The 26,915-nt window shown below is 41.7% G+C and overlaps 1 protein-coding gene across 5 annotated transcripts in view; it reads right to left on the reverse strand.

Moving 5' to 3' along the window:
- nos1 (nitric oxide synthase 1) overlaps positions 1-26,915 on the reverse strand; it is a 70,041-nt gene that overhangs the window by 27,962 nt on the left and 15,164 nt on the right. Inside the window, exon 1 of one of the 5 annotated variants that reach the window (XM_022230571.2) lies at positions 22,886-23,155. The exons of 2 other annotated variants lie outside the window; for them this stretch is intronic. The gene's annotated coding sequence lies outside the window, so the exon portion shown is untranslated. Of the gene's footprint in view, positions 1-647; positions 1,131-2,697; positions 2,876-22,885; positions 23,156-26,915 lie in introns of those variants that run through there. 2 more of the 5 variants (XM_022230570.2, XM_022230573.2) reach the window with 2 other exon arrangements.

Genomic DNA, 26,915 nt, shown 5'->3' on the forward strand with positions numbered 1-26,915 from the left:
TCACAATAACATGCATGAATCAAACATATGATATATTAGGTCCCTGTTAGCTTGAACTGAAAAAAAGAAGATTAAGTAAACCTACCAACGCAAGTACCGGCGTTACACGTCAACTGTGGTCCAGTGTATCAGACACACAGTAGACATCACTATCGTGAAATTAAGACTTAGTATTCAGCCGTTAATGAAATCTGGGAAAGTGTGCGGGGAAGGTGTTTCGTCGTCGTCAGGTAGCCTTGGAACGTGTCGTGTATGATACGCGGCCCGCAAAATCTCAGCAGGACAAAATTATCACAAGTCTGTGCTGCCTTGGTCGAAGCTGCCCTGGTCCGGTACAGACAGAGCGCGATTTCCCATTGGAACCTAGAGAGCAATCTTACCTGGAGGAGAGCACATCATTCGCCATTCATATGTAATCCGAAAATAATGAACTGGAAATGCATCTTTACTGTTCGTAATTTTTTTTTACCTATTTTGTTTTATCCATTGTAAATTTGACCGGCGAAATAATAATTGAAATGAAATCTTAAACTGTGCCCTAGATCTCTAGCCTGACATTGTTCATGGCGCCCACTCATTCCAGTGTCCAAACGTCCTCGTTCAAGATCCTTTCCATGGTCTGCTGACCGTAGTAAGTGACTACTTACACCCTTGCTCCTTTTGGGTCACGCCCACGCTCCTCGCACCCTCCTTCACTGTCAGACGGGTTGTTGAAAGCGTGAGAACACGGGGATTCGGGGGTACCCGCGTCTCCGTTTTCAGTTCTAATCTCAAATAAGCCTCACGAACAGAAGGTCTTCGTCAAACGACCGGCCGACTGTCTTCATCCGACCGTGATCTTAATCCGCCCCCGTCTCCCTCTGCTCTGAGAGTCTGATTTGGCCCCTCCAGCCTCGGCCACCGCGGCATCAAGGAGACACTTTTCACTCACTTTGTTCATTAAACGTCTCGAGTCAAGACATCATTGAAAGATTTATGGTCTAGCTAAAGTACAATACACCCTCTGGGTTGGAGAAAAAAATCACTACAAAAAAAAATTCTACATCCGCCACCCTGTGTTTTTAGTAACGTTTACTTTTTCGCCAGAAATCGCCAGAAACTACTTGTCTGATCCCGAACCCAAAAGGTTGAATTTCAAGGCCGTATCGTCATTATTAAGTTTTCAGCTCGCCGCAGGTGCAAATGACAAAGACATTTGACGCTAGACCCAGGCCTCGTCCTAATCTCAGCGATTCCTGTAATTTCTCCCGGGATTTAGGTCGGCTGATATTTACCTTAGAGCGATCCAAATAAAAGCCACGGTTAAAATTTAGATTTGCCGAACTGATATTTGTAAAAAACCCCTGGGATGGAAGTTGTCAACTGTGATTTTTTCTTTTCAACAGCTTGGTTTTGGAGACAGAAATGCTCGGGAAGTCCGCAAACACCATTACAAATCAACGAAATAAATGACAGCGACAAATCCGGAAAGCAAGGGCGCTTCCGCAACCCAGCCAATTATTCGGGGGGGCTTCCCGTAACCTTTTTTTACCTTTTGAGGGTGAAGTTACATTTTGGGGCTTTAATACGCTTAGAAAGGAAGGGAAAATAGGAAAATCCCCAAATCGCTTTCTCTCACTGTTTAAACAAAAATGACATTTTGGGGAGTGTCTTTCACCCCCCCTTGTGCCTCCGCCCGGATTGCCCTTGCCCGAAAGTTTGCCTGTTTGTTTGGCTGTCGTTTGCTTGCAAGTTGACCGGAACATTCCGGCGGGACACTTCATTAATAGTTCATCAGGATTGATAGAATAGTTCCGTACTCTCTCGAAACTCCACAAAAAAGATAGCGAAATAAAATCTTACTCGCCCGAGGCAATGAACTTATGTTACATTTCTGGGTGAATGGATAATTGGACAAAAACTCCCTTTCCATCTTAAATTTTATCTCCTTTCAATACAAATTTTTCGCATTTTTTGGCCAAACCTCTAAAGGAAATAAAAATGTGCCAGATTCTAACCGCAAACTTCCAGCACAAAAGTAAATTCTTTCCTCGACCTTTCAAACGAAGAATATCTAGCCGGTCAAAAAAAGTCCAGAGCGAAGAAGGAACTTTATGTCTCGTGGAAATGGCATTGTCGCGAAGGGACATTTTGGAGTCGTGAAAAAAGGCCCACCTCAATCAACGACGGATTGAAACGAGACAAGACAACAGCTGAGGCGAGGGTCCGATTCAGCCACGGGCCCTGAATATCACGCGTGGGCCGCACCCTTTCAAATTTGCGGTTTGACACTTTTTGTGTATAGTTCCCTTCCAGTCGGAGGAAGTCTGCCGGAGTTTCGAGGGCGGTCTTCTTCGACACGAGATGCTCGGGAACTTTTCCTCACCTTGATTCGCCTCCATCACGACTGCACCGCAAAAACCTATAGACACAGAGTTTAATCTATGGTCGCACGACATCTGCGTTTAGCAACATTTACATTGCGTGTTTTTCTAACCACTTCTTGTTTAAAACGTTTGACGAGTTTGAGCTAAATACTTGGCAAAATAGATTTTCAGAAATATACACAATGAAGTAGTTGCCAAATGGACAAAAATCTCCTAAACTGCCGGTTACTCATTTCAAATGAAAAACTGTTTCAAAAATCTCTGCTAATAGATATCAATCATAGTTTTAAGGCGGACGGGGGCTCTTTAGCAGTTAAAGTTCGTTACTTACCTCATTCTTGTCCAATTTCTTTAGAACTACCCGCAAAGTGGAGTAAGGAAACAAGACAAGCAAGACTTGGAACACTGATAAATCGATGTCTGCTAGCACTACGGGATTACCCCGACCAACCAGCCCAGCAATCAAAGCCGGAGTCAACGGCAGCAAGACGGTGTCTCGATCTGCCTATTGAGCGATCGTCCCCCCTTACGGTCTAGACATCAAACAGTCTTGCGCAAAAGCACGCCCGTGTAATCAGCGCGGACTGGCTCGTCCAACAGCGAGCCCCAAATAATGATAATAATAAAAAAGAGAGTCGTGTAATAAACATACATCACAGAGGTTAAAAAAAATCAAGTGGGTGCGTGAGCTTCCCTGAATATTAAAATTCGGGAGTTTGTGATCATTGCTCCGAGCGTGTGTCGGCACAAATCACCTCAGCCATTCCCCTGTCTTTCTGTCAAATGTCGCTGGTGTGCACAGCAAGCACACACACACACAAATGCCTATCACACTTAGAAATGACTGTTGGGGGGGTAGCGGTTCGGGGGGTCGGGGCGAATGATAAGACTACCTGCAGAACTCATCTCAGGCAAACCCCCAATTTTCCTCTTTGATAGATTTGGACAACTGCTGGCAGGATTAGACAATGTTGTAGATCGATTTGTGAGCACTTTTGCGAGAAGCAAGTAACTTCCGAGTTGTTTTGTTTTAATGGAAGCAAACAGGCATATTAATTTTGAGAACGTAAAGAAGGCGGTAAATTTGAAAGAACAAAAAGTATGTTTTTCACACAGTCAAATATGTCAAATTCCTTGGGAGTGCACTTCAAATATTCGGGCATATAATGCCAAAGAGGTCAGCCCATTCACTGGACGTGTGAAAATATCATAAAACCTACATCCGTTTCAAGACCAGCCTGGTATTTGAGATGTTAGACTTGCCAAGCCTTAAAATTTCTTTGCATGATGATTTTGTCCACACTCAGTACAGAAATGTTGAGGGTCAAACATAAATATCGAAAACAGGTGCTAAGGTTGAATACATGTAGTTAGAGCTCTCAGAATAACACTCAACCAAACGGCAATAATTTTTACCGCTCAAATTAACTTGACCCCATTTTTGATTCAGCCACGACAAATTAATGACGTTTGAATGACGTTTACTCCCTAAAATAATAGTCCCTCGCACACATATTTATGCATAATTGGAAACAAAATATCCCTTCAGGCTTTCCGAGCTATAAATTCAATTACTTAGACCGACCTACTCTGAAATTGTCGTGGCCCATAAAAACATTTCATGAAAATTTTCTTCTCACTGACTTTCCACTAACGTCGACTCGAATTTCATTACCAAATCTTCACCTTTTATCGTTCGGTTTCCCCGTTTTTGTTAATTCCAGGAATGAAATATCTGCTTATCTTAGAGATCTTTGCACTGCGGATGATAAGAAAGACACCTGTAGAAATATCGAACTAAAACCAACGTTAACGTTTTCCTGTTCCAAGACACACTTTATAAAAATATACTTAAGCAACAATTTTTTCATCTTTTTCCCTGTAGATGATTACCTGGCACGCTGAACAATTTCGCCTGATATTTTGTGCCGGTCCGCTCTTTTCAGCCGAACAAGGATTTTCTCAGTAATTTGCCAGCTTGGGTTCCGTGGAAGTGACACACGATCCCATGGCCTGCTCGTTCCTTTCAAAAGGTTCATTGGACGCCAAGAAAACGGGCGAAATTTAGCAACACAAACATCCTCCGATGTCCTTCCGTATTTTCACACTGACTGAAAAGCGAGAAGACACCTGGGTATTTTAGTTTGCTTGGTTTTTGACTCGATAGACACCAAAAGTTTCAGGAGGTTCTGCTTTAGAATACGATTACCCAACACCTCCCTGCGGAAGTGCAAAGTTTCAAAGAGAAATCTCAAAATTCTCTGACTGAATAAACACCGAAGCGCACATTTGAACAAAATTGCCATCCAACTACGGTACTCTTGTCTTGGAAAAAAACAAAAAACCCGACTTCTTTTCTTACTCTGTCCCACAGTTTTCTGCTGCCTAACCATTAACCCTCTTCATCGTTTCTCATTACTGCATTAACAGTCAGTAAATTGTGAAAATGTGGAAATATGCCCTGTTAAAACAGTCCTTTTCGACAAGCTAAAAATCAGTGTCGCCGATACAAAACCAAAGGATAATCCCTACGGTATTAAAAGAAACCCTGCACCCATAATCATGAAAATATGACCCTCTATAGAGGAGATGGGTCGTGGGTACATTTGCGGCCAAACCTGACACTAATCAAGGGTAATATTTCGGCAAAATTTGACCGCCCGATACGAATGGTATGCAATGTGGGGTTAGACCTATTCGTTGCATGGTAATTAGCTCGGTCGAAGGTTGTCTCCTCCCACTTAAAAGGGGTGCGTCCTGGCTTCGACCGTACCATAGCCGTATGTAGGGAGAGTACGGCACCCACTTCAGACTTTGGAACCAAAATGGCTGTTCATCATATGCCCACAGAGCGTTTGTATGGTACCTCCCTATGCGCACTGACGTTTAATCCACCATTTTGGTGCCAACAATTGAGACGCGTATGTCGCAACTCTTTCTAAAAAAGCACTGGACAGTAACAAACTTTATAAAGTACACTCTACAGACTAGGATGATTTGTCAACTCCCAAACCCCCGAACCCTCGCCTCCTCATACACCAGTATATCATAAATTCAGGATCCCCCTGATTCCAATCAGCTTCTTCTCGTCTGCTCAGACAGGTGATTTTCGTCATTTCATGTTCGGATCAAGGCTAGCAACCGGACTATGCCCCGGATTACACCTGACCACCTGCTGATGACTATCACACTCGTAATATTTCAATAGCTATCTGTGGAAGGACTAGAAAAAAAGGCCACGCCAAGTCCCGTAGACGGACAAATATTAGGCTTCGGGTTTTTGTCAAACAGTACAAAAATGTGATGCAATAAACTTTTTCTCTCTCTCTCTAGGAGGTGAGAAAAGTGCACGCAGATGCATCAAATACGCATAGGTATAGCGTGAGAATGCTCTGTCAAGGTGCAACGCCAAATCGTCTGGATTTGGTTTTGAAGAGAGCAGTTTTTGTTGGTGTTATCTGATGAAACGCATTCACTGAAACGAAAAAATCGTCAAATAAACCTGAGTCCCATCACCACAATATTTATCGACGCTCACAGCCAGATGAGACCATTTCTCGTATACACGTGCCCGTTGGTCGTTGTGGCGTACCCTGTTGACACAGCACAGGTATTAATTTTGTCTAGTCTAAATTGAACGTCGTAGACGCGGGGCAAGCAGTAATTGCAGTTTTGAGCAATCGCTGTGGGATGCCGTAGGGACAACGTATAGAGAACTGATCAATTGCCTACGCCGGCGACTTCCCTTCGTACACTTTGCCCGGTCCGTCTTCATCATTTTTGCATTTCTTGAATCGCTATACGTGCCGGAGCATTGGAGTTTGGTGTTTTCGCCACGGAATGACAACCAATCCAAGGTATCTAGAACATTCAAACAAGTCCAATTAATCCAATAAAAACAAATGGGATTCTGCTTGTTACTGTCAACTTCCCTTGAGGAGATTAAGGGGAGGAAGTGATCGTAAAGCAATGTGACATACGATGGATAAACTCATTACCAAGTTATGGATGGTTGTGTCTTGTCGGACACCGACCGCGCGACGTAAGGAGTGACAAATCACCAATGAGAATGGTGCAAACAACACTTGTGTAGACTCTGGTGTTGCATCGACACAAAACCAATCGAGAGACGCGGTTTAATTCAGACACTAATGAATGGAGTTAATTTGACACTCTGGTTATAGCGTGTGAATGATGTTGAGGATGTGACACTATGTTGAAACGGGATGCCAAAGTTTGCTCACCCATCTGATAAGCGGCCCTTTCACGGTTACTGAGACCAGACCAGAAATTATAAGCTTTACAGTTAAAATACGTATTTGATGTTGTATACTCAATAATTCACTGAAATGTTGGCCTGGTTTGATATTAACCCAAGGAGTGTGAAAACTGCATCCACCCCAAAATCGGGTTGTGTCAACCCAATGTTGGTAGTTGAAATTAATTCTGATTTGTTTCAACCAAAAATGCGTAGCATTACTCCACTTTGTGGATGCAAAATGAACCAGAAATAATTCCCATCCCTAAAAATTGGTTTGACTCAACCAGTTTTATTGATGGGTTTCTTTAAAAATTAATTATGAAATTACTTTCTGGTTGTTTTAACCGAAATGGTTAATAACAACCCACTTTGTCTTTGAAAAAGGAACCAGAAATTAAAAATTGAGTTGACACCATCCATTTGGGGATAGTTGGGGTTTTCACCCTCCTTTGGTTTAAAATCTTATAACCAAGGCTTTTTTTTCACAGTAAGGAAGACAAGCATGTTGGAAATCATGTGGGAAGTTGAGCTTGAACAATACAGATATTGGAAGGAATAATTTCTGTCGATTACAAGACGAATAGCAACATCACGCAAAGCCAACCGCAGACCACAATCACAGCCTGACCGTCTGTGGCTTTCCTAATTTTCAAGCGTATTTTCATTGTAAAAGTCGTTTTCTAGTTTCTTATCAGAATTCACTCGGGGACAGATTGAAATGGCGAGCCACAATTTAAAGAGCACCTCTAAGGAAAACATGTTTCCTTTGATTTTACCTGTTCAAATAAATATGGAAGCATCCAAATCAAACTCAGTGTCATTTTTCTTCAGAGCTCAACTATAACAACCTAAAAAGGGCTTTTTTTCTGTTCATGCCAAGAGGCAAATTCTGAATGTAGATTGCGTCATTCGGAGAAAACGAGGGAACCCTCACCCCGTGTTCGTAGTGGATAAACCCCTGTGCATGCCAAGCAATAGCAATGTTATAGTTGAGCTCTCAAGACAAATGACACTGCGTTGGATTTATTTGCTTCCATATTTTTGTGAACAGATAAACTCAGAGGAAACATGCTTTCCTGCTCTTTAACCACAGAACAGCCGTCGTGTAGATCATTCACACACCACACTCGAACAATTTACCTTGACAACTCGCGCGTAAAAATACACGCCAGTGATTAAATAAATCTCCCGTTGTGCAAGTGATTTTAATTAAAAATTGATTGTCATAATTTCTCGTTATTAAGACACCCTGTGACTGCAGCGACACTCCGAATACATTACAGCGCAGGTTTTTACAGCAAATATAAGACGACGTATTCCCGCATAGACCTATATCATTGACAGCCATCTTGTTTCTCCTACATTAAAAGCAATGTAACCCAACGGAGGCTTGCAGAAAAAAACCAGTCTGTTTCCTTGTATCAATATGCCAAATTGTATAGCTTTCCTCATTTGGTATACAGGGGCAAGACGAAAATGGCAGCATACCTTATCTTGAAATGCTTTCAGCCGACATGAAATAAAAACAAAAACTCCCTCACGTGGTGGCCAATATCAAAAACATACTAACGGAATAGTTTGATGCATAAATTAATCTAACCAGACGTTCAAATATACCGATAAAATGAACAAGTGACGTTTTACACCCTTCTGAATATCCCCTTCAAAATGTCAATGCGTTGCTAATGTTGTTTAGTCGACTGTCATTCAAGGGAACCTCCAAAAGAGGGTTCATTTTTCAGTGACATTTCCAAATCGTGTGAGACTAGGCACAAGTAATTTTCCTTGGTATCCATAGGATAACAGTTTGGCGCTGGCCTAGGTATGTACGGATACCAAGTGGCCCTATGTCAGCTAAACACAAATTCAATACCCCAGTTTCGCAGTGAAATTCACAAACAGTCATGTAAATGACATGTGAATGTCCTTTTACATTTTAACACTGCCGAGGTGAGGCCCCTACCCACTTTACCAAAACCATAGCTCCGCCCCTTTCTGTCTAATGCCTCATGCACAGTGAACAACGGTTTCCTCAGGTTCAAGACTTGCAATAATCCTACTATGAAGATTACATACTGGATCTTATCTATATTATTTCAAACAATATTTATATAGTATTAAGGATATTTCTTTCGAAATTCACTGCAAGAAATTCCTAATGGAAGAAAAACATAGTGGTTGGAATAAAATCCAACCGCAAATGAACTTTATCAACAAAGAAGTAAAAGGAATCTTACAATCAAACTAGTCGTTTCCGTTTAGGATAATTTAATAGAGTGTTGTAATAAACTGACAAAACGTCATACAACCTTAGCAATGAAATGTCATCAGATGCAAGAACAAATCGACAAAACTGTGAAAGGGTCGTTTAACAGTAGCGAAAATAATGGGAATTAGCGACGTCATTCGTCGGAAAAATAACACTCAAAAGAAGAAAAACTATCCATTCTGTTGAAGTGAAAATAAGAGGAAAGACGCATTATCGGTATTCAAATATCAAAAAATATTGCATTCAGAACACAAAGTCTCGCTCCCGAACAGCGACGACCCTTTCTCTGGAGACGCCAGTACACCGTGTGACGTCATCACTATCGATGGGGATTTCAGTGGGGCCCGGGCAAGACTTAGTCTGCGCAGTGACGTGTTGACGATAATAGCTCGCCTCGTTCCAACGCAAATGTAGACGCGCGGATCTCGTCAGAGTGGGTCCCCCCTTCACGAACTTGTATTGTTCGAAAGGCCATGACATCAAACCAGACGTTTGGGATTAAAAGAAAAAAACAGGCGCTAAAATATTGTTTTTCCACATTTCCCTCTCGACACTAGACTAGGGTGGATCCTTACTGAAGAACTCTCAAATTATTGGTGTTATAAAGGTAACTATTAAAATGCACACGTCATAAGTCGGATACCGACTAGATGGAATAGAAAATCAAAACAAAACTGTTTACGGATCCGAACTATTATATGTTAAGTGCAAAACGTAGCTTCAAATGGAAAGAAATCCATTTCATAAGACACAAACGTCACTAAGAGAGCAAAATCTCTCCAAAGATAATTCGCTGAGACCGAACAATAAGAAACAACACCGAACTTTAAAAGTTTGTGATATCAAATTTGACCTCTTGATACTAGACATGGATAGGGTCTACCTAAAGGAACGTTACACAGCGAACGAATTCCGAAATGGCAAGGACATTAGGTAGTCTCTTCTCCACCAGTACACCCTCATTTCCTGATCAATTCATAAACTTTTTTTCTATAAAGATGTGGTAAAATCTAACAAATTGTAACAACTGTAAACTCCTTGAACTTCGATCTTTCCACTATAACCGCTTCCCACTAGACCCCTCCATCCTCAGCCCATTAAGGTCTTAAGTAAGAACTGTGTTCGGGTTGCACAAAATCGGTGGCTCAACCTTATCAGTTAGCCTCTTCGTTCACCTTTGAGGCAAAGGCTATGATATTTCGATCTATCGGTAACTGTAATAACAAATCCACAATGTTGAAGAAAAAGCTTTATTTAGCTTTGAGATCCCCTACCACGTTGCCATGACAACACGCGCGACCTGACTAAAGGTCAGCCTCACTCCATCTCCTTAGCAACATGTCAAACTCGAGACTGAATCCTTTTCCCTTTCTCCTAGCCTTTTCCCCCCTTCAGTATTCCCCGAGGATCGTGGACAAACGGATTCCCATTTTCTTCCTCAATTATACGCCGCCATTGTCATCCACGGACGGAGCGCCCATTTGGCGAACTATATTTGGGAAACCCTATTCACGATGCGGTGTCACATATTCCCCCACAGAGAAATGCTACTCGGTCGTACCATCGGGATCGTTTTACGCGATGCTTTGTGAGTTTCTATGTCTCTCTGATTTCACATGACCTTTCAAAATCAAAATGTCTTTAATTGATACTTTGATAATTAAAGGGAACTGCGTAAAGCTGAGTTTAAAGGGTTTTTATACCAATTCATTCGGAAGTTGCACAGTAAGTCTTACGTATACTGATGAAAACTGGAACCGAGTTTAACCTTAATTTCACAGGGCTGCAGAATATAAAGCTTGGCCAAATTATTTTCTACGCATAATCTAAGCATGACCCTTGGGATGATCACCCCTTTTTGAATGAGAAAAAATATCTTTGGTTTGAAAAATTTATGAGTCCGGAACTGAAAACTACACTACTATTGTAAAACTTGTCAGGTGATCTAGAAGCATCGTTTGCACTACAAGAAAAAAATGAACAGACAAAGGATTATGGGGGCGTTAAATGCTCCACAGTGGCAACATTCTCTTATTCCTTTTGACCCTTGAAACTTTTACATTATGAAAACGAAATCCAAATGTCATTCACAAAGGAAAGGTAAATATGATAAATTCTATCGAATATGTGGATTTGATTTAAACCACGAAAATATTTAAAAGAAACGCCTAATACCGTTCACTGATTAAAATTTCCTATCGCTAGAGGCACGTAATTTAATTGAGCAGATGTGAGTTTCATGAGCGTATAGAAGTTATCTTCATTCCTTGGTAACTTGATCAAAAATGAATGATACAACGAACGGTACTTGGTACAAATGAATGTTTATGGGTACAGTGTTGAAATTAATTTCATGAGTTGACAGATGAACTGTTCGAATTCTACAAGGCCAAGCCAAGTGGAATAGATTTTCCTCTGTCCCCGATTGAAATTAGTTTTACCATTGCACGAATGTGAAGCATCCATTATTTGTTTTATACAATACTTGCCCAGATCCGTGCCCGAAGCGCCACCTACTGGTAGTGCCATGCAATGTTATAATAGTTTCCGTCTCTGCATTATTGTCCTCTTTCTAACTGGGAAATAAGAAATGTGGACGGGAACCAGTCAATTGAAATGAAGTTCTAATCAACGGGTACCGCTGAATAGAACGAATAATAAAATGACATGTGATCAACGATCCACCAATTAGATGACGGGGATTTATGCAGGTATTACATGATACAAACTAATTGTCGACCAGAATTACATGGCATGACTGTGGTGGCAGCACGTTGAACAGAGGGGGTACGAGCTCGTTAAATGCCCCTTCGACCAATCAGGTGTGGTGACTTGCCTGTGATGCACGCTCGCGTCAAGTTTGAGAACGCGCGCGTAAACGTGCCACCAGTAGCACTGACGTCTCCTTGAAATCTATAAACGTCTGGGTCACCCATGTGTACAAGCATGGTGGAATTTGATATTCTTGTACAACAAATTTTCTGTACAACAATGAAATTGTACGGATATCAAAGCAGTTCATGGGTTGCAAATCTTAGCCCATGGCAGGACAGACCACGAAGCCGGTACTCACGGGAGTCGTTGTCGGCAACACGTCGACAAAAAACACCAACCTACGTCTTAAGTCTCTGATTTCTACCAAATGAGACAGGTAAACACAAGCTCATGGGTTAAATTATGCACGTTTCACAAAATGAAGGACTAACCTATTGACTCTTTGAATGAGTCCACGTTCATGGCTTGATCGGTTGCACAGTGCGAGAGACCCAACCGATGTGCAGTTGTTAGGCTCGTGGGCGGCGATGCCTTGCATGTACCCGTACTAGCTGAGGCGAGTCAACCCCCCCCCTGTCAAGGTTTGGATCTATTTAAGGTGCAATACAATAGAGCACCATTACTCATTGGCAGGGATTTCACGTTGTTTGTGTGTAAACTAACGCAAACCTCTTCAAAAGTTGGCACTTCTAAGAGAAAAAAGTAATTACGTGTACACAAGTTGCGTAACACGTAAATTTGAATTCTTGGGTTCCAAGTAAATAAGCGAAATCGAGAGCACTAGAATGCAGTATTTATGTCTTCCTGTCACTGAATAAGAAGGATTTCTCTATAAATTCAAATGCCTAAATACAACTCGCTCAACAATATACCTGAAGGATATCCGAAAACAGAACTGATATGGACGGGTTGATCAAACTGTCTTCTGAGTTTATGACTTGTTGACAAACTAATCCACACAAGATTAAAACTTTCAAAATGATCATAGACTCTTTATTTCAAAGGCCGTTAGTTTGGCCGATGTACGCAGAATGAACCGCGCCGCACAATCGCTCGCCCACGCGAGGCCGTCGGCAGGATAGCCTAACCTTTTCAAGTCCGAAAAGATTACTGTCTCGTCAGCAAACTCCGAGTCATCCAAACAGAGTCCAGAATGACGGGGAAACCCTATCCTAAATGCTACCCGGGATGTGACTGTAGCCCAGAAAATGTCATCTTTTGGGAACACTTAAAATAAACACGTCTCCTCATTTCGAGGGGTTACGATTCGTCGTGGTAAAAATTCTCTCGGAGCTAGTAATGTTGATTGCGTCTTCTGATGGAGCACAGTCCGATCCAGGCACTTTGAAATAATAACTTTTTTGCAAACAGAAAAAAAGAGCTCTTGCAGTGTATTAGTCAGCCAAAGGTCAGAGTACGAATGACCGCCATGAACCTTTTGTACGCTTGGAATGAAATCGAGGCTAGACTTGCAACCACCGGCGTCTCGAATGTGCTTTTACATGACCGCTCGGCAACCCAAATAGGCTGCGTTTATGCAGGCCAAAGTTACCAGCAATCATAGTATTTCCGTGCGTATCCAGCTGGCAAATAGCGCAGGGAGAAATCAGGAAACGTTTCATGGGGAATCTTTACAGGCAGAATTTTCCCCGAAACTCGTGAATAGAAGAAATTTCAATAAACTGAGGGCTGAACATTTTTCAGTACCAGAAACGCCGTTTATTGTATCTTGTGTTCATCATAAATAAGTACATTTTAGCTGTCTTCGGACAATCCTGCTTACTGGAAATTTGAAATCAATTAAATATGCGAGTACAGGTTCATCATTTTCTTCTCCCTTTTGTCACTGGAGAAGTCGAACGTCACTATATTTTATACTGCTAATATAGGATGTGTTTCAAAAACGTTGGCTACGTTTGTTTGCGTAGAACGCATGAGCATAGGGGAGTCTTTTTCCAGCTCCGCTTCGTTTTCGTTGCAATATGGCGAGTCCGTGGAAAAAGCGATTGCCATCAAACTGAGCAGTACATTTCAAAGTCATTGTGGTGAGTGCAGGCAAGGTTTACCTGCAAAATGTCACTTAACACATAGTCCAACGTTGGTCAAAAAATCGAACTGCCGCTGAAGTCTTCCGAGATATTTCTCTGAGAAATTTGAGAAATCTCTTTTCGAAAATGGGCGATTCTCTTTTCGAATACGGGCGATTCATAATAGTGCGCCTCCAAGAGCTTGCAACGCGTTGACCAATCACAGTGCGCGAAATCTGTCGACCCAATGCGTGTTTGGAAAGGGTTGACCGATTTCGCGCACTGTGATTGGTCAACGCGTTGCAAACTCTTGGAGGTGCACTATTGTGAAATGCCGGTATTGACCAACAAGGGACTAGAGGTAATTTCACATGAATTATCGATGGTCCTTACCCTATCCAACATTAACACCAACATTAACGTCGGGTCTAAACGAAAATAAGTTCAAGAAACTGCACGCAAAACCAATGTTGGTGGACATTTTTTACACGATCTTGCTGATATGTAGCTCGGATATACTTCCATTTCTGGGTTAAATGTCGATTTTTTTTCCAGGAGGGATCGATTTTAATATCGGGAAGGTGGTAAGTTCTGACGGTCAGATTGAAGTTATCATCGGGCTGAGATCCACTTGTCACGGTCAGATTTAAAACACCTGCTGAGGTCATGAGCGGTCTCATCTTCGACTTAAGTCACCCATCACAACCAGACGGAGATATTACCCAGACACTGCAAAATTTTGGCGAAGGGTTCGGTTCGGCATAAACTCAGTTTCCTATCAACGACATTTAGAAATCGGTAGTAAAATATAAGAAGACATGTTATCAGATCGATCAAAGAACACTTAAAGCATCATTCAAAAACCCTAGCGCAAAACATCGAACAGGCAAATAGAATTGCGTAACGTTAATTAAAGGCTGAAATGTTTACTGTAAATCTTGTGTCGTATTAGGAGGTTATGATTTCCCCAATCACTAATTTGTCATTGGCGCAGAAGGCTTTCTCCATTATGAAATTAATCACTTGCTGCTAAAAATTACTTGATATTAGAGCATTTTATAAAACTCAGCCCGGGGAGGAACATAGATACGCCCTTTTAAATTAAGAAAATCAGTTGTACTTTTTAAAAAAATCACTAGGCTACTGTTTTACTGAAGAAAATTTGCGTTTGGTTACATTATTTAAAAATGTCAAAGTACATTGGAAAACATAACTGAAAAACAAATTAGAAGAGAAAACTACGTTGGAAATAATCGACTTTGATTATCCCTTTAAGTTAACGTCTATACATCGAACACCGCTGTGCTTTTTTGTTTACGAAAAACAGTTTCATAATTTGTTTATTGCAGGTAGACGGCTGAAGAAGTCAGTTTTTACGAAAAAATCTTGGGATACTTGACGCAGGACGATACACAATGACTTTTTCCCCTTTCTCCCAGTCATTACTATCGTTCAGTGGAGAGCTAGCCTTTGTTCGAGGAGAGTCTTTGTTACTTGACTGTAAGCGTGCACGGCATCAGTTTACTCCTTGTCTTCAGTTGGCATTATCGGTCACCCAGTAATTGGCACGGCAGCTGATCCTCAATATCCACTGGCATTGAGTCTCGTCCTTTGGGGAGAATGTAAGCCGATCTTCCAGCGCAGGTAGGTTCCTTGTACAGGCTGACAATGGACGCTGAAGGCGTCGACAATGGCACTTTCAGACGGAACCCTCGAAGTTCCGGTGGCGCGAGGATAAACTTACGGATTCGAAAAAAAAGGTCTGTCTTTTTTTTCGCTTTCTTCTTCTTTCTCAACAGGCGGGGCACCAGTTGATGAGAAAAATGCATTTGTGTTGTGTTAAACTATTTTAATACCATCAAAGGACATTTTTCGCTGGTGATGATTTTTTTTCTCTGACGTCCGTGTGAGCGGTTAGTTCGAGAGGAGTGACATATCATTACTGACATGGAAGACACACATTCTTGTTTTAGCCGTGCGAATGTAATGGGGGTAACTCTGTGGTGCAATGGGACCGATCGCATTTCGCTTGCACTCTGGGTTGATAAGAATAAGGCGTGACATACCATTTCATGCGAGTCATGCGCGGCCCGGCCGTGAGGTGTATCAGATTCTTGCGCGTGCGCGCTTCAATCGAGAAACATACTGGAAATTATGACAGAATAAACGAGGGCGCCCCTTAATTACTGCTATCCAGTCGCTAAGCGATAGGTTGGTTTCTTTGTATTCTTTCCTCGGTGAACTCCAGCGGGCAGTCGACTTCATTTGAATATTTGGCACAGGCATGCATAATTATGTGCAAGTCGACCAAATGGATTACAGAGAGCAGAAAAAAAAATCGTCATGGCGCATATCGACCAATGAGATACTACATACAAGCGGGAAAGTGACTACCGGAGAGCTTTCCTCATAAAAGTGGCCACTTTTCCAGTCTAGGGTCAATTATTATACAGTTCGACGGATTGATGCATTATATGCTTTCAAGTCGACATTTACCATGTAGTTTTGGTACAATCCCATAGGCCTATATCGACACAAATTCCTTTTGCGTATTTTGCTTGGAAAATGTCTGTTTTTTTCTTTTGATACTTCTGAAACAAATCGCGATCTAAGCACAGACAGTAACACAAGCTCATTAACATAAAATATCACTAGCGCTAACGTGTGCCGTTGCTTTGAAGTACCGATAATTTCTCAACTCGCTGTTAGGAACGATTTTTATCGCACTCTTGAGAAAAAAACACACACCGGCCAGTCAAACTCAGTCATGCGTGCTTCGATTATTCAGAACGAAGTTCCGTTTTCTTGCCGACTGGTCCCCCGCCGACTGCTGGCGTTTAGGGAACGAGGAGACAGGGAGACCAGCGCTGTTCTGGTTCCGCTACCAGAGGCTCTGACGCTTCCTACTACGGACTAGCAACGAGGCAAATTAATCACATTGCCCGTTGGGACTATTTGGTGACCCCTTTCTTTTGTTGGAGATCTCAGCATCGTGGGATTGCTCAAAATTAATACAAAATAATCGTGTCTCAAAACGTAAAGAAGGGATTTCAATTCATTTGTGAAGAAAAAACGTGTTCATTAGAATTGTGATACATTTATGGTTCCAGAAGATGTCAGTCCAAAATAAAACTAAAAATGTGAGAATAGGTTTCCATCAGTTACATTAATTAACACGCAGTCGGAATACATTAAGTAACTATCCAGAATAGTGAACCTTTTAAAAATAAACACAAAAAAAAGTCATTGAGCAAAACGATGTATTGTTAAAAGTCGAAACTGTTTGCTCGTCAGTCTAGATTAATACAAAAATACTCTGAAGTTACGAAACACTTATTTTCAAGGTCTACCGTCCAAACCAACGTAGTTGTCAGCGTAAGGTCATTTACAATTAATGAATGACACTTCAAGCAACGATTGAAATTACTTTTAATGTTCAGGGTGCGTTTGTCATTGAAAATATATAATAGGTTAAGTGACACAGTGTGAGCGAGTGCTTCGTCTTTTCACGAAAATGAAATGCAACCTTGAGATATCAAAATGAATTCAATCGATTTTGAAGTTTCTCTTCTGTGTCACGGCTCGAATTTCACCATTTTCTATTCGAGAGAAACAGCAAAGCAAGCAGCTGGCATAATTATGAAACACAGTTTTCCGAGATGCATTTTCCAAGTCTCGTGTAATGATACGTTTCAAGCCATACGTGTCTAATTTAACCGGACATTATGACTGTAATTCCGAAGGCTAATTTTACAACTCTTGGAACCAATTCGGAGGGGAAAACGTGTGTAGGGTTTTCCTCCGGCAGAGCGTCTCGTGGGAGCCGCGGTAGATTCCCCCAAGGTAGAAGCATTTAAGCAAGCTCTCGTTTCAAATAATCGTAAACCAAGACAGAGATATAAAATACAGAAATGTACGAACATCGAAAGGCTGGTTTCATGCCGCATTCATACGACTGGATAATGAAAGCTCTTCTCGGCCTCGTTTTTTCCCTCGTCTTGTGATTCACGAGGAGGAAAAGTTTCAGATATCAATTTGTACAGCGTCTTTCGTCATGCACTCATCATCACCGATTTCTGCCAATTAGAAAGGCACCACTGCAAAAAGGTCACTCTCGTCGAAGGTAGGCTGTAAATCTCAACGGAAGGGACCGGATCGTGGACTTTACAGGAGGGTGATTAAGAAGAACCATGGAAGAACGAAGGGTGACAAGAGTCGGAGATATAAAGAACAGTAAACACGAGTAAAGGGGTGCAGAAGAAATTAAGAAAACAAACTTAAGGAGGAGAGACCTGTAAAGACCTGTTTGGATGACAGAAAAAGGTGTGGAAATAAGGTGAAATGAAAACAAGGCATATGGAACTGTAAACGCATTGTAGATTAAGAAGAAAAAATTGAAAAGCAAAACATGGGGTTTGAATTTAGTCTGAATGTCAGAGAAAGAATGGAAAGGAAACAAGTGATAAAAACTGGTGACAAAGCATAGATAAACAAGGAACGTGTGCAAACAGTGACAAAATAAAACAAGATAAAGACATTGCAATCAGCATACGAAGATTTGCATGGAAACATACCATAGATAAGACAGTCATGTCGACCAAAACACTTCGACTGATGTTGAAACGCCGATAACTGGAAAACACCTAAAGATAAAACGACGGACGAACAGACTTGAAGTAACGGATAGAAAGATAACAAGATTTCTTTATGCGAACCGCAGAGATGTTTCGATATTTCTCCTTTTATGCCAATTCACACTGAAGACGAACGCGAATCTGAGGTCACGGAACATTTTACACCGAACTTCGTTCGAATTGAAGTGAGTTCAACCTTTGCAAATTCGCAGGACGAATATCTGACTTAAGATCATAGTTTCGTTTCGTTTTGTTTGCTTTTGCGCCAAGTATTAACTACCTGAACTCGGGTGAGTTGGTAAAATCCAAAGATTGAGTCACCTATGTTGAAAGACCTGCCTGTATTTGTCCATATACTGGACATATTACTTCACAAGGTTATTATTAATTAATACACTAGCAACGCAACTTCTAAATATTCACTTTTTAGTGGCTTCACCTAGAGGACCAAGATGGCTATTCCACTACATTTCATTCGTGACAAATGACACAAGATAAGTTTTCAAAATATGAAAACCTTATTTTCTTTCAATTCGAAAACCTTCCCGCAGATTAACGGCCGAGAAAGACTTACACAAATCTTGTTTTTAAATATTTGCATGTCAATGCAATCTGGCTTTTTTTGTGAAGGCACTGGTCGGCTTGGAATTCACATGTCGAGATATGGACCGCAGCAACCCCGGATTGGTTTGCTATATCGACCAGAAAAAATAAACAAATGAAAGGATGAAGGTAAGAATGGTATACCGACCGAGGTGATCACTGATTGACACATTTCAAACAAATAGGTTATATTCAAACCAATATTTTGAAGCCACAAATACATAACTAGCCACCCGAGGCTCACCCGTCCATCTTTGTTGTGTCTTGTGGAAAGCGATAAGTCAGTTTTACGGGATTTTGTTGTGTCTGTTGGGCTGTATTGATGATATACAGACATTCATCTGTTACCAGTAATTCTTGGAATATCAGCCTTCGCCCATGACTAACCTCATGAACGTCACAGTATAAAATTGTCGTTACATTTCAAAGGTTTGCTAACGCACAAGGGCAATCGTAGATTACCAGCTAAAAGACGTAAATTTCAAGTCAAAGTACATGTTGCAGTTCTTGAAAAGTTGCGCTGACATTCGATTGGGCCTTTAAGGACAAAGCCAGACTGTCCTGACTGATGATGACGCCACGGCTCACCAGGAGCTGAAAGGCCCACACAAACTTGCACGAACGACCGCAAACCAAAAACAAACGACAGTCCGCGCCGTCGGCCGATCTCCGAGGACTTGCTGATATGCATCCACGATTCGAGATTATTTCCCAAATCTAGCTGAAGAGAGACGTTGGCGTAGCTAGGATTTCACTAGGGGTGGGGCACAAGGGGCACCGGCATCCTATGGGGGGAGGCACCAGCTCTCAGTAGTGTGTTTTTGGGGGGCCAAGTTTTTGGTCACCTTGTTCAATATCCGTTCATCCGTTTTTTTTTCAGTGGGGGGCACCTTGGGCACTAGGAATTTTGGGGGCACGTGCCCCCCCCGTCGCTACGCCACTGAAGAGAGAAAGACTAAAGTCCCGTTTAAAGATCCGAAAAAATGACTGGTGTACAATTAATCCAAAGGCCGCTCGTGTTCTGGAGAGAAACAGTCCCACGTATACCACTGGCTACACGTGAATACTTCATTCAATCATGCTTGCGTAAGAGGACCAGCTGAAGGCTTGTTCGACGACCAAACTAACAATTTTCCAATAAAAAAAATGAGCTTGAGCTATTGAAGACGGGGATGCAAAATAAACAGAGCCAATAAAGATTGGTTGTGGATGATGAGAGCTTGAGGCAGATGGGACATGACCGCAGTAAGTGATGAATTTGAAAAAGAATGCCTACATTCTTAAGTTTGGATTGACTTTCATGCACGACTTAAGGAGGGCTATGAAGATTGTCGTTGGCTGTCTGTCTGTGAAAAGTCCTCCTGAACGCTGATTTATCGCGTGTAAAATAACGACCCTTTAGGTGAGCGAGACATCCACGATTTATTTCGGTGCAATCGTAAATTCATCACGGTATGTTTTGGTTCTGCGCCGCTGCCGGCAAAGTTTTCGTAATACATGAAGTGGCGTTAAGACTGGCTAATGTATCTTAAATCATGTACGCGCGCACCTAAGTTCGATTGTCCGAGCTAAGAGGGACTACTTAACAAGACAAATTACGGAAATGTGATTCGGCTCCAACCTTAAAATAGCCGAACACGAGAGAGGTTGTTCCCAAACTGTGGTGAGCCCTTTCAAATTATGATACTTTATGATAATTCGAAGCAATTGAAAGGTTAGGTATACAGTAGTGTTGATACAATGCTGCCCTGACATGCTATCGCTCATTCCTTGAAAGAAAGAGCTGGTTGATTCCGCTCTATATATCACAATGAACTAGATAAACCCTGCATGATATCTCCTCGTCCAGGGTAATTCTTCGGGTCTTTAAACGGGTAAGAAAGGCACAGCTAATGGAGATGCAATTTAATTCGATACCCCTTGCAAGGTATGCTTTTAAAATGTTTGTTGACGTACGAGTTGATGGTGCGAGGCCAGAAGGAAATAATGTGTCCGTCACTTTTAGGAAATGCGCCATATTTTGGCTTTCAAATGATACGTTGAAACTTGCAACAAAACCCGGTTGCTTGTATCGGATTACCAATTAATATAAGGCCGGTTGGAGGTTATATTTCATCGATTTTTGATCGTGGTACAAATACGGGCAAAATGCGCTTTCCAGAGGAAACTAAATATGGTCAACTTGCGGGCATTTGATCATGTTCTTAAGAATAAACATGAATTTTCTTTGTCACAGTTTTGTATTCATGAATGGCTTCAAAGGGTTAATCAAGATGCCATTTTAAGTTGCGATTTAAGCAGCCAAGTGATTTTGACATTAAAAGACTCGAAACACTGACTTTAAAAATGCTAAAAACTAGGGTGGGTTTGGAAATGAGACACGCACTTCCGCCTGACGGGATTGAATGGTCTTGGAAGTCGACTCAGTTCAAGGAAACATCACGGTTGACACACGAGATATCGGATCGCTCGTTTTCCCGAGCGATATTTACAGAGAAAACCCGTTTGTCCGGTTTCCGTATATTTACCTTCTACACCTTAGGGGAGGAGAATTTCTTTCCCTCCGAGCTACAAGTCTTGCCGAATGCAAACAATCGCCCACTTCCGTTTCCACAGATTCGGACAGTTATCTCCGAAAAAAGACCGATTTTTTTTTTAAACCGGAAGATAATTATCTAAACTTAAAAATCACCGGTGAAGTTCTCGAATTCACTGTCCGGTATATCTTTAAGTCAATTCACCGGGAAGTTTTCTCTCTGCCTTGCTCTTACGCAAGAGGCCTCGTCATATATCTGAGATGGATTCACGTTTCAAGTCTTTTCCCGAATTCTATTCTGATGCACAAGGGAATAGGATGCCCAACTGCGACATGGGAGTACAAATAGTCCAGAGCTACAGACTACGGGCGCCCGGCTCACAGTCAAATTATGGCGCTCAAACCAGGCTTTCCAGTCGTATATTCCGAAGGCAACACATCTCCATGTTTGTTCGCTAGCCCAACAACGGCCTCCATGTCGACCAGATTGAATTTCGGCGGGCCATTGTTCGTCGCTTTACGCTCTCTAAAAAAATTATGGCTCCGCCACAATTGAACGCATAATAATCCGATGGCATGGATTTTTCCCCCCATTTTTTTAATTTATGGCGCTAGCTGCACGGTGATAAATGTAGCCCGGCTACCACTGTTGATACTGAAGTTATTTTTATCTGCGCCTGGGTATGATAATTGTCTGACTTTTACAGAACGGGACAGTTGTGTTTACAAATCAATTCCGATTTGCAAATATTAGACATGAGCGTACCCTGATGAAATTAATATCATGGAAAATACTGCGAAACGGGAATATCATGGATTATTTCAGATGTTGAAAATATTAGAGAGTAGATGCCTAGTTATTGTACGACTTTATTGACTAAAACCTTTGCCATGTACATTTGATCAAATATGGAAGAAGACTTGTGTGCTTTAAATTACAATAGTCATTAAAATCAAATTTGAACAAACTATTTATGATAAATAAACACAGCGTATATGCATTATTATAGGAAAAAATGTTAATTGCTTCGTAGTATGCACAAGTTTTGGATGTCTCTTTCTATCTTGTATGTAGTACAAAAAACTACGTGTCGGCAAACAACCTAACTACCACGCTCATACAATGATTGACATAGAAAGGTGGTAATAGGCCCACATTGTAGACGGTCTTAAGTCTTTAACTGTTCCGAAGTCGACCCTTGAAACTTATCGAAACCACCAGGCCATATTGCACACACACTTTGCTCGCACACTGCACCTGACAAAAAAGCTGATTTATATACTGGTCGATTATTTATGGGCAGACTTCTATCCCGTCAAATTAATCCTAGACTCCATGGTAATTCAAAACCGTTTACCTGTAGCCTTTGCGTGAAAAGTGCATGTAAGACAAACTACGAATCATTCTGCCTACCTTAACAGTTTTTTCCCCAACTGTCTTCCTCGGCTGTTGTTCCAAGAAGGACACAAAAGACCACGCAATTCCCGAATGAGCGAGTAAAACACACCACCCTGTAGATGCTGGATTTTGTCCTCCTAGGGAGGTGTGATGCCACAGTTAGCCGTGGTGCCCGAAGTTGGCGTGCCCTCGTTAACTTCACTCGACGACCGACTGCATCGCGCACTCTACATGAGAGAAGCGGCATCGTGTCTAAGCGATCAGACGGGCGACACGGACAAAGACTATACCAGCCGTATCGCGAGCGGTAGGCACGACCCCCCCCCCGAGCTGGCTCTAGAGTTCGAGTCGGGGGTAAACTTTTGGCAAGGGCCGGTGAGGGCGTTTTTCCTTGCCCGCCATCGATAGAGTGATATACAGAGCGAGACCGCTGTGTGACGAAATTAGAAAATTGCAGTCACGTGATCGAGTGGGTGGACGATGGGACGGAATTTAAAAATATTCCAAGTCCCTGCAGATATCTCCAAATTCTAGCAAAGAGTATATTGATCCGTAAGTAAGCTGAGACTTGGCCGATATCCACCCTCAGTCTTTATGCTTTATTGGGAGTTCACGGTGGTAAATTATATTACAGATTTCAAGGAGAAATTCTTAATACGCAGCGTGCATTTTCATCAACTTAGAATTCACATGACATTCAATTAAATTTTGTTTTCAAACCCATCAGCAGGTGCACTTTTTGTAGAAAATTATTTTTGTCCGTGACCCTTCGGCTTAATTTCGCAGTGATCCAAGATTTAATCACCTTTTTTTCCCTCGTTTTTTTTAATTTGAACTTCTGGGGACATATCTGAAAGGCGAGGGGATCTTGTCGCCTCGACAGGTACCGGGGTGTAAAGGGTGTGAACCCCCACGAAGTATAGGCGTGAAACTGCCGGTGGAAAGTAGCCCCCGAAAGATCATCGAATTCGCCCGGTTGGGCGAGCTATGAATGATTGGTGTTCAGACAGAGTGTGTCCTGAAGACGTGCACGAATGCTTAAAGTGTTTTTAACTAATAGCCACCGGCAGGGCTTGACAACAAGCAAGACTTCTCAATCCTTGAACAACACGGATCTACATGCTTAATAATTGTCAATTACATTTGTAAATATAATCTGTTATAATTCATCTTTACAATCACTCATTCCAAGTTGTCGCGCCGACGAAAATGCGCGGCACAGTTTCTGAGACGGATTTAGACCTAACCTTTCCAGTTTTTTTTCCTCACAATTGTAAACGTGTATAAAAAAGATGGTCGTTTATCCCCTTTACGAAAACAGCTTTAGCGAGTCGTCTTTTGAGGCGTGGTAGTCTTCAGTCCGAATGACATTTACCGACGCGATTTGTGAAGAAGATAGTCTTTTCTGTTTATTCTTTAAGACCGAGTCATTTGGGGGCCTATACAGGCAGCTCTTTGGGGCAGTGTTTGCAACCGCAGGGTCTCGGTTTTCAAACTAAATAAGGCACAAGGGAGTATTATTACGCTACTGAGTACATTACGAATGCCTGGGGTGAACCGATCGAGCGAGTAACGTTGGGACGAGTTTTGGTGTATTTACAACTAGTCTACGTAAATGTGTGGTAAGGTTTTCCAATGTTGCTAGCCTCGCCGCGCTATGCATGAACGGACTAAAATTGACTGTGTCTTATGCGCGGTACCACGAGAGTTGGTCTGCACCTCCGTCTGGAGAATATGAACAGCTCACCGGGGCACGTGTGAATTATATTATGGCACATATTTGAAAGGCTTAAAATGGCAAGAGTGACAGTGACTTGAGCATGGCGAAGACACTAGACAGAGACAGTGGCGTTGCAATCAGCAAGGTCTAAAACAATCTAAAACAATTAGCATTGGTGTCAAAGTCAGTGTAAAATTGAATTTCCAAACTATGACAGATATAGTTTTGAAACAGTTTTGCATTAAGGACTGAGTTATGAAAGAACCGCAGTAATATACATTTGTACCAAAGATTTGGACGCTCGACATCAACTACAACGCTCATAATACAAAATGTGACAGCGCTTATAAAAAACGCGGCACAGCTGGTTCCCTGCACGAATGCACGTTTGCAAAAAATGCAAGTCACCAATGTTGCTCGGAGAGCTTCCAGAGAATTCCGGAATCTGACAGATTGGCGATAAATCAATGGCTTTCATATGCAATCCTCTTCTTGAATTACACACTCATTTCCTGCAGTTCATCAAAGAGATTTTTCTCTTCTTTTCTCTCATTCGTTTTTTTTTTCAGTTGGGGATAAGAAGCAAAAAGTGCGGCAGAGCCTTCTCAGGGTTTTTTGTCAGGATAAAAGCAGAGCATCGCAATATCATTGTAAAGAAGAAAATTATTGGTAAATTATTAAATGCGGAACCATACTCGTTGACGAAATGAAATCTGATTATATCTCGCTTCTCGATCTAGGCGATAAGCACATGAATTCGTGTTTAGGGGACGAGCGCTGGTGAAAGAAAAAAAATGGAATGAATTATAAAATCATTTGATCAGTAAAGGGCGCGATGCAATCGGTCCTGGTTCTGCTGTCGTCTTCCTACTGGCTAAAATGACTCCCCATACTGTCTGTCTATTCCCACCCCCCCAACCATCATCCCCGGGGGGAGAGGTTTTTTCAGGCTGCTTCAGCGCGTCTGATCCCCTCCGCTCGACATGGTCTTGATTCTACGTCGCGAGCACACACACACACACGACTCTTGCGCAGTAAAACAATATCCGGCACTTGTTAATTCAAGCGAGGTTTGGCGGAGGTTATGTGCGTATTAAGCTTCCACTTCGACCAACGCCCACGGCATTTCAGCCTACCTTTTCCCGCTTTTTCCCCTTCTTTATCGACACCATTTCTCCCCAACGATGTGACTCAACAGTCTCAAAGCCTTTATGCTACCTATTAGTTTTGTTCATCCTAAATCTGTATTGATGTTTGTATTAATGCAATTTGACCGTTTTTGTCACATTTGGCGCAGGTAAAAAACAAAAAACAAAAACAAAACAAAAGTAGAAAATATATACAAAATATACAACTCCCCCATTAATCCCTTCTGATTTGCCACAAAGTTTCCGGATTAATGAAAATGTACAATGTAATTGACCAAAAATTTCCTATTTACAATAGGTCTAGCTATTTATTTTTTTAACGATGAAGTTGTAGTATTAAGCGACAAATTATAAGCATGTCTTTCGATCAAGCCTTTCTGAAAATATTGAAATAAGCGGGCTCCCCTAAACATTAATCAAAAATAGAGGCGATCATGTCAATGAATACCTCTGCATTTCATGTTTTCTGTCCAGTGGTTTTGTTTTATTTGCTGACATTCACCATCGGCCAAATGCCGCTAAATGAAAAAGGTTCGATGGCCAATCACAGATCGTCTTCCGTTTGTATTTACAATCTAAACAACAGGTGTTATGATTGGTCGAGCCAGAGACCTCTCTCCAGCGCAAAACTAGTAATTGGAAAAAGAGAGAAAGAAGACGAAGAAAAAAAGCAGCAATAATCAATGTTAGCCACAGAGCGCAGATTTGTCGGTACTTAATATCGCTCTGAGCCATAATTTAGACTTGATGACACCACGGAATGAATCCACGAGGCTTTCCTGGGATCTTTTTCAAGTTCTGTCTGTCTCCCTTTTCACTCGTCTTTGAAATGCAGGCAAACTCTTTGTTCTTGATTAGACTTTAGACGTGATTGATGGTTAGCTGACCTCAAGTACCAATGCAAAAGGCACCATTTCAACCATCCTACAAAAAACGTCCCAAATTTGAATGATAATAATAATAACCCATAGCTGTGAGACGTGGCTAATTAATTCCGGAGAGTAAGGGGTCGCCTTTAATATCACAGGAAGTTCTGTCCGTAGGCGCTCAATGAATTGTCAAAAATATAGGGGGAAATATCAGGCTCCACTCCGGTGATTTTTTTTTTTTTTGGTGAGTTAGGTCCTGGGAACGTTGACGAAGTCCACATTTCAGTTCCATACGTGCATGGGTTTAA

Source organism: Acanthaster planci, linkage group LG09 (genome assembly GCF_054643075.1).
Source record: "Acanthaster planci isolate LZ-2023a linkage group LG09, COTS_SCS, whole genome shotgun sequence".
In the NCBI taxonomy this organism is placed as follows: Eukaryota; Metazoa; Echinodermata; class Asteroidea; order Valvatida; family Acanthasteridae; genus Acanthaster; species Acanthaster planci.